The following is a 14295-nucleotide window of genomic DNA, read 5'->3' on the forward strand; positions in this document are numbered from 1 at the left end:
GTGAATCGTCTTTCGTACGTGGTAATATCAAATCCTTGGGTTCGTAACCCTCTAAGTTCTGTCTTGAGCTTATTAACCTCGGTTCTAGGACGGTATTTCTCGTTCATCAAGTGCTTGAATGCTGACCACGGTAGTGCGTAAGCATCATCTTGTCCCACTTGCTCTAGATAGGTATTCCACCATGTTAATGCAGAACCTGTGAAGGTATGCGTAGCGTACTTCACTTTGTCCTCTTCAGTACACTTACTTATGGAAAACACCGATTCGATTCAATCCGATCGGTCCTTCGGTTCCATCAAATTCCAAAGGTTTGCAGGCAGTGAATTCTTTGTAGGTGCATCCTACACGATTTCCTGTACTGCTAGATCCAAGGTTATTATTGGTATGTAGCGCAGCCTGTACTGCGGCTATGTTTGAAGCTAGAAAAGTACGGAATTCCTCTTCATTCATATTCACGGTGTGTCGAGTAGTCGGTGCCATTTCCTTCTAAATAGTTAAATGGAACAAGTTAATCATACAGAATATTAAGAGTAGTTAATAGTATTTCGTAGCATAATATGAACTCATTTATAAAAGCTTTTTCTTCATATTAGCGTTTTATAAGTTTAAATTCGGGTAGTACCTACCCGTTAAGTTCATACTTAGTAGCTAATATACAATTCAACTACTACAATTCTATATGAAAAACTGATTATAATAATATTTCGCGTTCAAACTTTTACACAACATTTTACAAACTTACAATACCGTTTATTTTACATATAGCATGAAATATAGCACACAATAAATTTGATACAAGATGGTTGTGAAGATAATTCTAGCTAGTACACAAGTCGTTCAGCAAAGGCAATAAAGACACGTAATTCATACGTCCAGAAACAAGTCATGCATTCTGGTTTTACTAGGACTACTTCCCATCCTTGGTCTTGTGGAACATAACCGTTATGGCCGTTGATAAGACAGCGTGTTGTAACGTCGTCAAAGGGACGAGGGTTACGTAATGTCCAACAGTCCCGTAACAATCTAAAAACCTCATTTCTTACCCCAATTACCGACTCCGTCACTTGTGGGAACGTTTTGTTTAATAGTTGTAGTCCGATGTTCTTGTTCTCACTTTGGTGAGAAGCGAACATTACTAATCCGTAAGCATAACATGCTTCTTTATGTTGCATGTTAGCCGCTTTTTCTAAATCACGAAGTCCAATATTCGGATATATTGAGTCAAAATAATTTCTTAACCCATTGCGTAAAATAGCATTTGGGTTCCCCGCAATATATGCGTCAAAGTAAACACATCGTAACTTATTGGTTTCCCAATGTGATATCCCCCATCTTTCAAACGAAAGTCTCTTATAAACCAAGACATTCTTGGAACGTTCTTCGAATGTCTTACAAACTGATCTCGCCTTAAATAGTTGTGCCGAAGAATTCTGACCGACTCTAGACAAGATTTCATCAATCATGTCTGCGGGTAGGTCTCTTAAAATATTGGGTTGTCTATCCATTTTGTGTTTTTATACTGTAAAATAGACAAGAGTTAGATTCAAAAAAAAAATACTTATTAATACAAGCAATTTTTACATATATCATAAAGCATAAGCACACTATATTACATATATTACACCACACGAATACAACTATCTTATTCCTACTCGCTTGTTTCTTCTTCTTCGGTTTTGGTTCGTTTTGCCAAGTTTCTAGGGATATATGATGTTCCCCTAATACGAGCCGTCGTGATCCACATTGGTTTAGAAAAACCTGGTGGTTTAGAGGTTCCCGGGTCATTGTTACAACTTAAGGACTTCGGGGGTTGACGATACATATAAAGTTCATCGGGGTTGGAATTAGATTTCTCTATTTTTATGCCCTTTCCCTTATTATTTTCTTTTGCCTTTTTAAATTCATTTGGGGTAATTTCTATAACATCATCGGAATTCTCGTCGGAATCCGATTCATCGGAGAATTGGTAATCCTCCCAATATTTTGCTTCCTTGGCGGAAACACCATTTACCATAATTAACCTTGGTCGGTTGGTTGAGGATTTTCTTTTACTTAACCGTTTTATTATTTCCCCCACCGGTTCTATTTCTTCATCTGGTTCCGATTCTTCTTCCGGTTCCGATTCTTCTTCCGGTTCCGACTCTTCTTCCGGTTCCGACTCTTCTTCCGGTTCCTCTTCGAGAACTTGTGAATCAGTCCATGAATCATTCCAATTTACATTTGACTCTTCATTATTATTAGGTGAGTCAATGGGACTTGTTCTAGAGGTAGACATCTATCACATAATATCAAACGCGTTAAGAGATTAATATATCACATAATATTCACATGTTAAAAATATATAGTTTCCAACAAAATTTGTTAAGCAATCATTTTTCAAGTAAACACGGTCGAAGTCTAGACTCACTAATGCATCCTAACAAACTCGATAAGACACACTAATGCAAAATTCTGGTTCTCTAAGACCAACGCTCGGATACCAACTGAAATGTCCCGTTCTTATTGATTAAAAACGTTCCATATTAATTGATTTCGTTGCGAGGTTTTGACCTCTATATGAGACGTTTTTCAAAGACTGCATTCATTTTTAAAACAAACCATAACCTTTATTTCATAAATAAAGGTTTAAAAAGCTTTACGTAGATTATCAAATAATGATAATCTAAAATATCCTGTTTACACACGACCATTACATAATGGTTTACAATACAAATATGTTACATCGAAATCAGTTTCTTGAATGCAGTTTTTACACAATATCATACAAACATGGACTCCAAATCTTGTCCTTACTTTAGTATGCAACAGCGGAAGCTCTTAATATTCACCCGAGAATAAACATGCTTTAAACGTCAACAAAAATGTTGGTGAGTTATAGGTTTAACCTATATATATCAAATCGTAACAATAGACCACAAGATTTCATATTTCAATACACATCCCATACATAGAGATAAAAATCATTCATATGGTGAACACCTGGTAACCGACATTAACAAGATGCATATATAAGAATATCCCCATCATTCCGGGACACCCTTCGGATATGATATAAATTTCGAAGTACTAAAGCATCCGGTACTTTGGATGGGGTTTGTTAGGCCCAATAGATCTATCTTTAGGATTCGCGTCAATTAGGGTGTCTGTTCCCTAATTCTTAGATTACCAGACTTAATAAAAAGGGGCATATTCGATTTCGATAATTCAACCATAGAATGTAGTTTCACGTACTTGTGTCTATTTTGTAAATCATTTATAAAACCTGCATGTATTCTCATCCCAAAAATATTAGATTTTAAAAGTGGGACTATAACTCACTTTCACAGAGTTTTACTTCGTCGGGAAGTAAGACTTGGCCACTGGTTGATTCACGAACCTATAACAATATATACATATATATCAAAGTATGTTCAAAAATATATTTACAACACTTTTAATATATTTTGATGTTTTAAGTTTATTAAGTCAGCTGTCCTCGTTAGTAACCTACAACTAGTTGTCCACAGTTAGATGTACAGAAATAAATTGATAAATATTATCTTGAATCAATCCACGACCCAGTGTATACGTATCTCAGTATTGATCACAACTCAAACTATATATATTTTGGAATCAACCTCAACCCTGTATAGCTAACTCCAACATTCACATATAGAGTGTCTATGGTTGTTCCGAAATATATATAGATGTGTCGACATGATAGGTCGAAACATTGTATACGTGTCTATGGTATCTCAAGATTACATAATATACAATACAAGTTGATTAAGTTATGGTTGGAATAGATTTGTTACCAATTTTCACGTAGCTAAAATGAGAAAAATTATCCAATCTTGTTTTACCCATAACTTCTTCATTTTAAATCCGTTTTGAGTGAATCAAATTGCTATGGTTTCATATTGAACTCTATTTTATGAATCTAAACAGAAAAGTATAGGTTTATAGTCAGAAAAATAAGTTACAAGTCGTTTTTGTAAAGGTAGTCATTTCAGTCGAAAGAACGACGTCTAGATGACCATTTTAGAAAACATACTTCCACTTAGAGTTTAATCATAATTTTTGGATATAGTTTCATGTTCATAATAAAAATCATTTTCTCAGAATAACAACTTTAAAATCAAAGTTTATCATAGTTTTTAATTAACTAACCCAAAACAGCCCGCGGTGTTACTACGACGGCGTAAATCCGGTTTTACGGTGTTTTTTGTGTTTCCAGGTTTTAAATCATTAAGTTAGCATATCATATAGATATAGAACATGTGTTTAGTTGATTTTAAAAGTCAAGTTAGAAGGATTAACTTTTGTTTGCGAACAAGTTTAGAATTAACTAAACTATGTTCTAGTGATTACAAGTTTAAACCTTCGAATAAGATAGCTTTATATGTATGAATCGAATGATGTTATGAACATCATTACTACCTTAAGTTCCTTGGATAAACCTACTGGAAAAGAGAAAAATGGATCTAGCTTCAATGGATCCTTGGATGGCTCGAAGTTCTTGAAGCAGAATCATGACACGAAAACAAGTTCAAGTAAGATCATCACTTGAAATAAGATTGTTATAGTTATAGAAATTGAACCAAAGTTTGAATATGATTATTACCTTGTATTAGAATGATAACCTACTATAAGAAACAAAGATTTCTTGAGGTTGGATGATCACCTTACAAGATTGGAAGTGAGCTAGCAAACTTGAAAGTATTCTTGATTTTATGAAACTAGAACTTTTGGAATTTATGAAGAACACTTAGAACTTGAAGATAGAACTTGAGAGAGATCAATTAGATGAAGAAAATTGAAGAATGAAAGTGTTTGTAGGTGTTTTTGGTCGTTGGTGTATGGATTAGATATAAAGGATATGTAATTTTGTTTTCATGTAAATAAGTCATGAATGATTACTCATATTTTTGTAATTTTATGAGATATTTCATGCTAGTTGCCAAATGATGGTTCCCACATGTGTTAGGTGACTCACATGGGCTACTAAGAGCTGATCATTGGAGTGTATATACCAATAGTACATACATCTAAAAGCTGTGTATTGTACGAGTACGAATACGGGTGCATACGAGTAGAATTGTTGATGAAACTGAACGAGGATGTAATTGTAAGCATTTTTGTTAAGTAGAAGTATTTTGATAAGTGTATTAAAGTCTTTCAAAAGTGTATAAATACATATTAAAACACTACATGTATATACATTTTAACTGAGTCGTTAAGTCATCGTTAGTCGTTACATGTAAGTGTTGTTTTGAAACCTTTAGGTTAACGATCTTGTTAAATGTTGTTAACCCAATGTTTATAATATCAAATGAGATTTTAAATTATTATATTATCATGATATTATCATGTATGAATATCTCTTAATATGATATATATACATTAAATGTCTTTACAACGATAATCGTTACATATATGTCTCGTTTAAAAATCATTAAGTTAGTAGTCTTGTTTTTACATATGTAGTTCATTGTTAATATACTTAATGATATGTTTACTTATCATAGTATCATGTTAACTATATATATATCCATATATATGTCATCATATAGTTTTTACAAGTTTTAACGTTCGTGAATCACCGGTCAACTTGGGTGGTCAATTGTCTATATGAAACATATTTATATTAATCAAGTCTTAACAAGTTTGATTGCTTAACATGTTGGAAACATTTAATCATGTAAATATCAATCTCAATTAATATATATAAACATGGAAAAGTTCGGGTCACTACAATATGTAAATTATGTATTGCAGGGTACTAATCTACATCCTATAATCTACTTCTTATCAAAAATCCTTCATCTGATCGTACGAGATGAATCCCTCAACCAGTTCGAGTCCCTCGGATTTCGATAGTTATTCCGATAGTTATTCTGACAACTATTCCGACATGGATATTCACCTAAGCTCCGAAAGCGGTGTCACCAGAATGAATCAATCAATCAGCCATCCTCAATTCATCTGATGGGTTCGTAGTTGACTTAATCGATGGAGACGCGAAGACGGCGATCCTTTCCACCAACCAAATTGCCCTCTTGGCGAAGAACCTGAAACACTTACCGGCGAATCTATCCGAAACACCATTTTCAGCCTCATTTTCAGAGTAGTTCGACACGATTATATTCTATCCACAATTCTAAACCTTATTCATCCGCTCGTTCCGACCGACAATCATCCTGGAATAATAGAAGAAGTTAGCGAACTTCGCGCTCGAGTAATCAATTTGGAGAATATGGTGCAAAATTTACCAGCTTCAGCAACATCACCGGCACCAACAGTACCATCAATAACAGCACCAGTATCATCAACAATCCATGCCTCAATATCACCATCTGTACTTCGAGTATGATCTTCGTTCTACGTATCGTTCTACCTCATTTATCTTCGTTTGACATGACAATTATGTATTCTATAATGTTTTAGAGATTATATATTTCTGTTCTAACGGTAAATCAAATGAGTTTAATATCATATTGACTCATTAAATCCATGATTACATCTGAAGAAAATATATATGTATATATATATTTTTTATAAAGATTGTAATTAAAAATTCTTTCGTACAAACTGTTAATGGTGAAAATATTTTAACGGGTAGGTAATACCCGAGGAATATTTAGATTTCACATTAATAAGTACACTGTACATTCTTTCAATTCTAACTCAACAGTCATTTACTATCTTATTTACATCCACAAGATATACGAATCCGTTCACCACAAAATAACCTTTTTCATTCAATTTCATATTTGGATTTTGACTTATCAGGATCCAACAAGTGGCATAATGAAGAAAACATTGGACAAAATAAAATTTGTTAGAAACAAACAAATTAACTATGAAAATTTTTGTTAACAATCCACGCTAACAAAATCCTAGCTAACTGTTCATAGCTAACTGTTAATTCCTTATTACATTTTAATTATCGCAATTTATATACTCGCAATTTTATTTATCGTCCTTTAATTTCTATTATTTATTTTATGCACTTTAAATATTAGGACACGTATACAAGGTTTTGACATATCATATCGACGCATATATATATATATATTATTTGGAATCACCATAGACACTCTATATGCTGTAATGCTAGAGTTCGCTATACAGGGTTGAGGTTGATTCTCAAATAATATATATACTTTGAGTTGTGATCGAGTCTGAGACATGTACACGGGTCACGATACGTATTAATTAATTCGAATATTATATATTAAACTATATATGAATTATTGGACTATCGACTGTGGACTATCGACTGTGGACTAATGACATTGGACAATTAGAATGAACTAAAATATTGATTATAACATATGAAACTAAACATCTCTTCAAGTTTGCCACTTGATTTCATCTTAAACCTCATTTGTATCTTGACGATTATAATCTGGGTTCCAAACTCTTCATGATTTTTGAAAATACCTTAATCGAAAGGATGAACCAACCGCACTTCATCTACAGAAGGGAAGATTTATGCATATAATTATGCACCTGAAAACACTCGGAACATGAGTAACCGTTTAACACGTATCTGTGCTAGCTCCTTTGGCATTGTTATTATCGAAAATAACATTGCAATTCTTTTTTAAATTAGCCAATTTTGTCACAGCTCCAGCAAGTCAACTTTGACTTTTCGTACGAAACAACCTTATTATAACCTTGACATATATGCGTGCTCTTTTATTGTTATCAGGGAACCTTTTATATTCCACCTTATTACCAGTAGACGTACCAGCAATCTCGTTGCTTCTTGGCTTAAATATCTTTGATAAATCATTATATTTATTCATTGAAATCCTATCATATACTCATCCGCATCTTGTAACGAAAACTGCCATACCAAATACCGGGAATCAGCAATCAGTACTTTGAAAACTCACAGCATATCTACATCAACAGTTATATGTATAACATTTAGCTCTTAGAATTATGATCTTTCATTCTGAAATTCTGAAAATCACTCAGTCTACAAATCAATACTCTGAATCTTGAAAAAGCTGAATGAAGCAGCAGAAACTGTAGACAACCGTAAACGACCTTAATCATCGGAAGTTTGATGATAAAGAATAGTATGTTGGAAAAGCTCAGAAAAATTGGAACTGGAAAACGGATTGAGCTAATCACGAAGGAGACCAAGGACAAATAAAAGGACCATACCCTATATTCAAAGAATCCAGGTAATTCTGGATCCGTTGAAATCTTTAGAGAATATCTTGCTCTGAAGTCATGTTAAAATCTTGCGGAAAATTTTTCTTCATCAACCTTCGAACTTGGAAATTCCAAAATATCATCATAAATATCTTCGATATTTCTGAAGATATTTTCATAAATATTCTCATCTGAAATTATATACCTCTTCGTGCTTCCTGTGTTTCATTATATTGGAAACTTCTGGAAAATCTAATTTTAATTTATGAATGAATTCTGGAGAAATGTAAAGAAATTGATGCATGAATTAGTATAATATAATGACACTTGATCAACGTGATTATATTACAGTAAGTCATGCTGAGTTTCTAATGGAACGTGATGATTCACAGATCATGACGTCATCACGTGCCATGTTACATAACTCTTGCATTCTGCTTAACTTCTAAACATATCAAGAAAGTATATTCTTGATAGTTCTATTCTCAGTGATTCTGGTAATTTTGACAAATCAAATCGTGCTATTTCGTTCTTTCTTATTTAGAACATTAAGTTCATTCGAAACTCCATACTTACGAATTCTGGACCGTTACTCGCTTTACTAGAAATCGAGAAGATAATAAAAAGCCAAAGAGCTCCAAAATATAAGAGAAAATATAAAGCCCGATACAACACATAAATTACAAACCGTGTATGTCAATGTTTATCGCAACATAAAGACATGGGAGAATTAAAAACACTATAACCCCAAGGGCAAAGTAGAAGAAAACAGATTCCTCCAGTAGAAGTTGGAAAAGAAGAATGATTGTTGCGATAGTAAGGATAAGAACAAGGATTAGAACCGGATTAAGCATTATTATAAACTTTTGGATATACGAAATGAGAAAGAAGGTATAGAAATGGCGAAAACTAATGGAATGAAAAAGGTAAATTTATAATGGAAATATCAGACGTAGTAATCGGGGCAGATCATCGCATTTAATTAAAGAGATTATAATTCCCTTAAATCCCGAAGAATCCGATCTTATAGATTTTGAAGATTTTCTTTGAATCCCTTGAATTCCGGAATTCAACCAAGGCGACGTCAAAAGTCAAGACGCACCTTATTTTCTAAATTCAACCATGACTACGTCAAAAGTTAAGAAAATTTTTATTTCTCATTTCACTTTTTTTGTGATAGCTTCACTTATACTCTTCGCGTAATCGAATTGTTTATCCATATTACTCAATGATGATAAAACTATGAATTCTAGCTCGTATGCGTCATGAAAACATACTTATTGTCAGCCATGACTATCCCAATCAAATTTCGGGACGAAATTTCTTTAACGGTTAGGTACTGTGACAATCCGGAGATTTCCGACCAAATTTAAACTTTATTTTTTTTATGATTCTGACACGATAAGCAAAGTCTGTAAGGTTGAGTCTCAAAAAGTTTGAACTGTTTCATTTATTCAATTAACCATGACTGTGTCTGACGATTCATGAACAACTATTTGTAAATAGAGGCATATATATATATATATATATATATATATATATATATATATATATATATATATATATATATATATATATATATATATATATATATATATATATATATATATATATATATATATATATATATATATATAATAATTTAAATTGTAATTTAAAATAACATAAAATATAATAAAAGTTGTTAGGAATTTATATAGATATATATAAAGTATATTAAATATAATTATAATAGTAATACTCAATTGTCGATTCGTTGGTAATTAAATAATTGATTCAAACTTATGTCATTTTAAAATAAACGAAAGCTCGTTAATAGACTACGTAAACTTCAGACTAGTTAAAAATACAGTCGTCATACTAATATTATTATTAAGTATTTACTATGATTAATATTAATATTAATATTAATATCAGTATTAGTTATTTCATTATTTTCCATATATAATATATGAAATTTAAAACATGTAATTTGCTATATACTATTATTTCTAAAAATTATCATTTTTTTTATTATCATTACTTCTATTACCTTTAATCATTATTCTTGTTATTATTAGAATTATTGAGATATTATTATCATTAATATTATTATTATTCTATTATTATTATTAGTATTTTATATTGTATTTTATTATGATAACATTATCAATATTATTAACAAAATAATTATATTTATTAATATTAAGTACATATGATTTGTAAAGTCAGAGGTATTATGCAAATCCGCTCTTATCAATTGTCAACTTCTTTCTTGTTTTCTCGTGATATTATGTCAACAAATCAAAAGGATCCATTTTTATTAATGCAACAATTACTATTTCTTCTTTGACAATTATGTGAGATATGATTGATCGACACTGTTTGAAATGGATTAGTTGAGTGATTGATTATCTTATCTACTTTAATATATGTATCTATAATATAATGAACATATACATATACATGCTCCAGAAAACCAACCCATCTCCTTCCTCTTGATTCTAACTTCGAACACCATTTCAAGGCCACCATCACCGACACCCTCAATACGTCACTATATTTGATATCCTATTTTCTGTTTGAGATCACCATCGATCAACAAACACCCTCTCCATCATAAACCAAACAGCCCTTATCTTTTCCTATTGCTGCTTCGTGATTATTTCTGCTCCACTGCTACTACTATGATGTACTCTAAACAACCGAGTATTACCATTAAAGGCTGCAAATTATTTTTCTGTTATTGGTTCAGGTAGACACCCATATCGTCACTACCACAACAAACTACCATTAAAACCACCAATTAACCACCAAATTATCTATCAACAAAACCTGATGCACGTATATATTTTTTTCGATAACCGATTCAAACACCACCTAGAGTTACCACCAACGTGAACACCAACAAACAACTGGAAACCATTGTCACCACCTCACCTCTTACACCGTACACCATCACCTTTCACAATCACCACCAATCCGCCACCTTGAAAAAAAAATTAATAAAATAAAACCTCTACTCGCGATATTTTATTTCTGTTCGTGTCCAAATCAGCTCCCGTTAGAAGTTGTGAACCTGCGTAAACATTTTCTTCTCCTTTTCCAAACTTGCACAGTGAAGTAGATATATATGTTGGGATAATGTTTAAAGTTTAATAATGGCAACCTTGAGTGCTTTTCTTCTTTTTGTCTGTGGCCGACCAAAACCTACCACCACTTGTCCACTTGTTAATGACATTGAATCTCTTTTTCTTAGATTTATGTTTGAGTTGTAAAACAAAATACTAGCAGGCTTTTTTTTAAATGGTATACTTGGACCGTATTGTATTCCAAGCGAGTGGGCCGAGATAAATGTTTAATTATTAGGACTTGTTAAACTACTTTTGGGCCGTCAGATTTCCTTCACTGTTTGGACCGAGAACCTATGTTGGAGTTCCATTTTGGTCACGTGAATTTGCTTATAGGCCGATACCAATTTTTTTTATTGATGACGGTTTGATAATTAGGTATTGATGATGAGAATGGTAGATAAAAATCGTGTTGATACATGATGATGATGCGTGTGTTATGATATGTAAGTTGATGATGATGATGGGACTAGATGAAGGAGATAAAACAATTTCATACATATTATTAAACAGCCTAACAAGTTTAAAAAGGAAAAGCCAGATAACTTGGATGGTTAAGTGTGAGATATGGGAACCAGAGGTCAAGGGTTCGATACTTGGGGGCGACATATTTTTTTTTGTTAGAGATATAATTAAGGCTGGAATGATGGGTTAAATAAATAAATATAGGGTTTAAACCAAGATCGAGCTAGTAGCTCAATGGTTAAGGATATTATCAGGTTAGCGAGACGTCGCGGGATCAAACCTGGACTTGGGCATTTTTTTTAAAAGGCTACTTCGTTGAGGTAGTTATCTACTTAATTATTTATGATTATCACTATCTTATTATTATTATCATGATCATGATTATTATTATTATTATTATTATTATTATTATTATTATTATTATTATTATTATTATTATTATTATTATTATTATTATTATTATTATTATTATTATTATTATTATTATTATTATTATTATTATAAAATTATCATTTTTATTACTAAAATTATCATTTTTATTAAAGACTATTATTTTTGTTAAAAAGAAAAATATCATTTTTATTATCATTATTATCATTATTATTATTTTGACATAAATTTTATTATTTTAATATTATTATTATTAATATCATTTTTATTAATGCTAGTATCATTATTATTATCATAACAACTATTATTATTATTATTATTATAAAACTAAACAACTTTTATTTATAAAACTAACCGACGAAGTGGGTATTTTGCAGAAAAAGTTTGAATCTTTCTTGTTTTTGGGCCTTAATACCGGGGTGAAAACGTGACTTTTTAGCCGATATCAAATATCCCACACTTTGACTTTGCTTGTCCTCAAGCAAACTCTTATTTCCTTAAGAATCTTTTCAGTGTTTCTTTTCTAATAGCCTAAGCGGTTTGCTTTTATTATCAGAGCAAAAAGATAAGGTGAGTCATCTATGTTATGATTCAAATTATCTCTGCAAGCATGCGAGGAGGTTACATGACATAGGCTAGCTTTCACGGGTCACTCAAATTACTCAAGTGTTTAGGGTTCCCTATAGATCTAAGAAATGAATACACTCTTAGCCAGTCATGCTGCACCCATCGTCATAGGCTTGATAAAGACTCAAATCCTTGCTGCTAATGCGAGAACAGTAGTAATCTCAGCTTTATAGGTCATTTTTCAATGATGGAGAAGGAATTTTGGAGTGGTAGTTGATATTACTCAAATTAGTCATATCTTTAGTCGTAATATCGCGTCCTATTGTTGTTTATTTCATATGTAAACAAAGTAAATCCGTTTTTATTTCATAGTATTGTAATATAGTCTAGAATCATTGTAAACTTGAAGAAATATGAAGATTATGTATGATAACAGCTCAGAGATCGAAAACAAGACCAGAAAACCAAAGACAGAAGAGTGCGCTCAGCGCACCACAAAGGGTGCGCTCAGCACACATTGCATAAATTTGATCAGAGGACTTCTTGACCAAAACCAAAGTGCCCCAAGCGCACATTTTGATGGTGCGCGCCGCGCACAGTAGTGCGCTCAGCGCACCCATACGCGCACTTTTAATAGAAAAGCAGATTTGAACGTGTGTTGTCGAGCTGTAAAGGAAAAAGTGAAGTAGGTGAGAGTGCGCTCAGCGCACCCCTACTGTGCACGCCGCGCACAGTGCTTTTCACCAACTTTTCAGCTTATTTAATTCCATTTCCAGTTTCATTTCAAGAGTACCAGTTTCCTTTCTGTTCAGAGACGAAAACATATGATTCAAAGCAGTTCTTGGGCTTATCAAAGTGCATCTAAGCACTCAAATCATTGAAGAATCCAAGATCATTCAAGAGCTTCATCCAAGATTACTCCTAAAAGGTTAATCTTGTATTTACAATGAATTCTATCTTTGTTACTATTGTGTTAAAGTTTTCAAGCATGATTGTTGGCTAGTCCATCTTATGTTCATCTAGATAAATAACCGAGATGTTGAATGTTTACTATTGATTGATTGTTATTATGTACGATAGTTTGATGTTTGAATACAAGAACCATTCATGTTAAGTTTAATCCTTTCTATTCAACTAGTTGATATGTTCATTTGATTAAGAAACATCATCTTGTTAAGTTAATATATTGATTTACACCTAGTGACATGTGTTTATCCGTCTTTTACCAAAAGGGATAAGTTGAGTTCAAATGGTTAATTTACATAAGAATGTAAGAACGACTCTTGTAGATACTTTGGAATAGCTTAATTAATATGTGTAATTGTCTAGGAGAATGACCAATTCCTTAGAATCTGTTATACACACTTTCAACTACCTAGTTCCATCAATTGACATGTGTTAGTGATTTGCCTTATCTAGTGACGTTTATAGGGATCTTATTATAACACTTAGTTAATTATTTGGGTTGGGTAAATTGAGCATTTAACCGAACCAAGGGAATGAACTAAGTTAAACTTTTAGTTGATATAGGAGTGGATCATGTACAACACACCATTGACTTGATCATTCTTCAAGTCTTCAAACTAGTTGAATTAGTTGATTACAAATAGTA

The sequence above is a fragment of the Rutidosis leptorrhynchoides genome, chromosome 7 (assembly GCF_046630445.1).
Source record: "Rutidosis leptorrhynchoides isolate AG116_Rl617_1_P2 chromosome 7, CSIRO_AGI_Rlap_v1, whole genome shotgun sequence".
In the NCBI taxonomy this organism is placed as follows: Eukaryota; Viridiplantae; Streptophyta; class Magnoliopsida; order Asterales; family Asteraceae; genus Rutidosis; species Rutidosis leptorrhynchoides.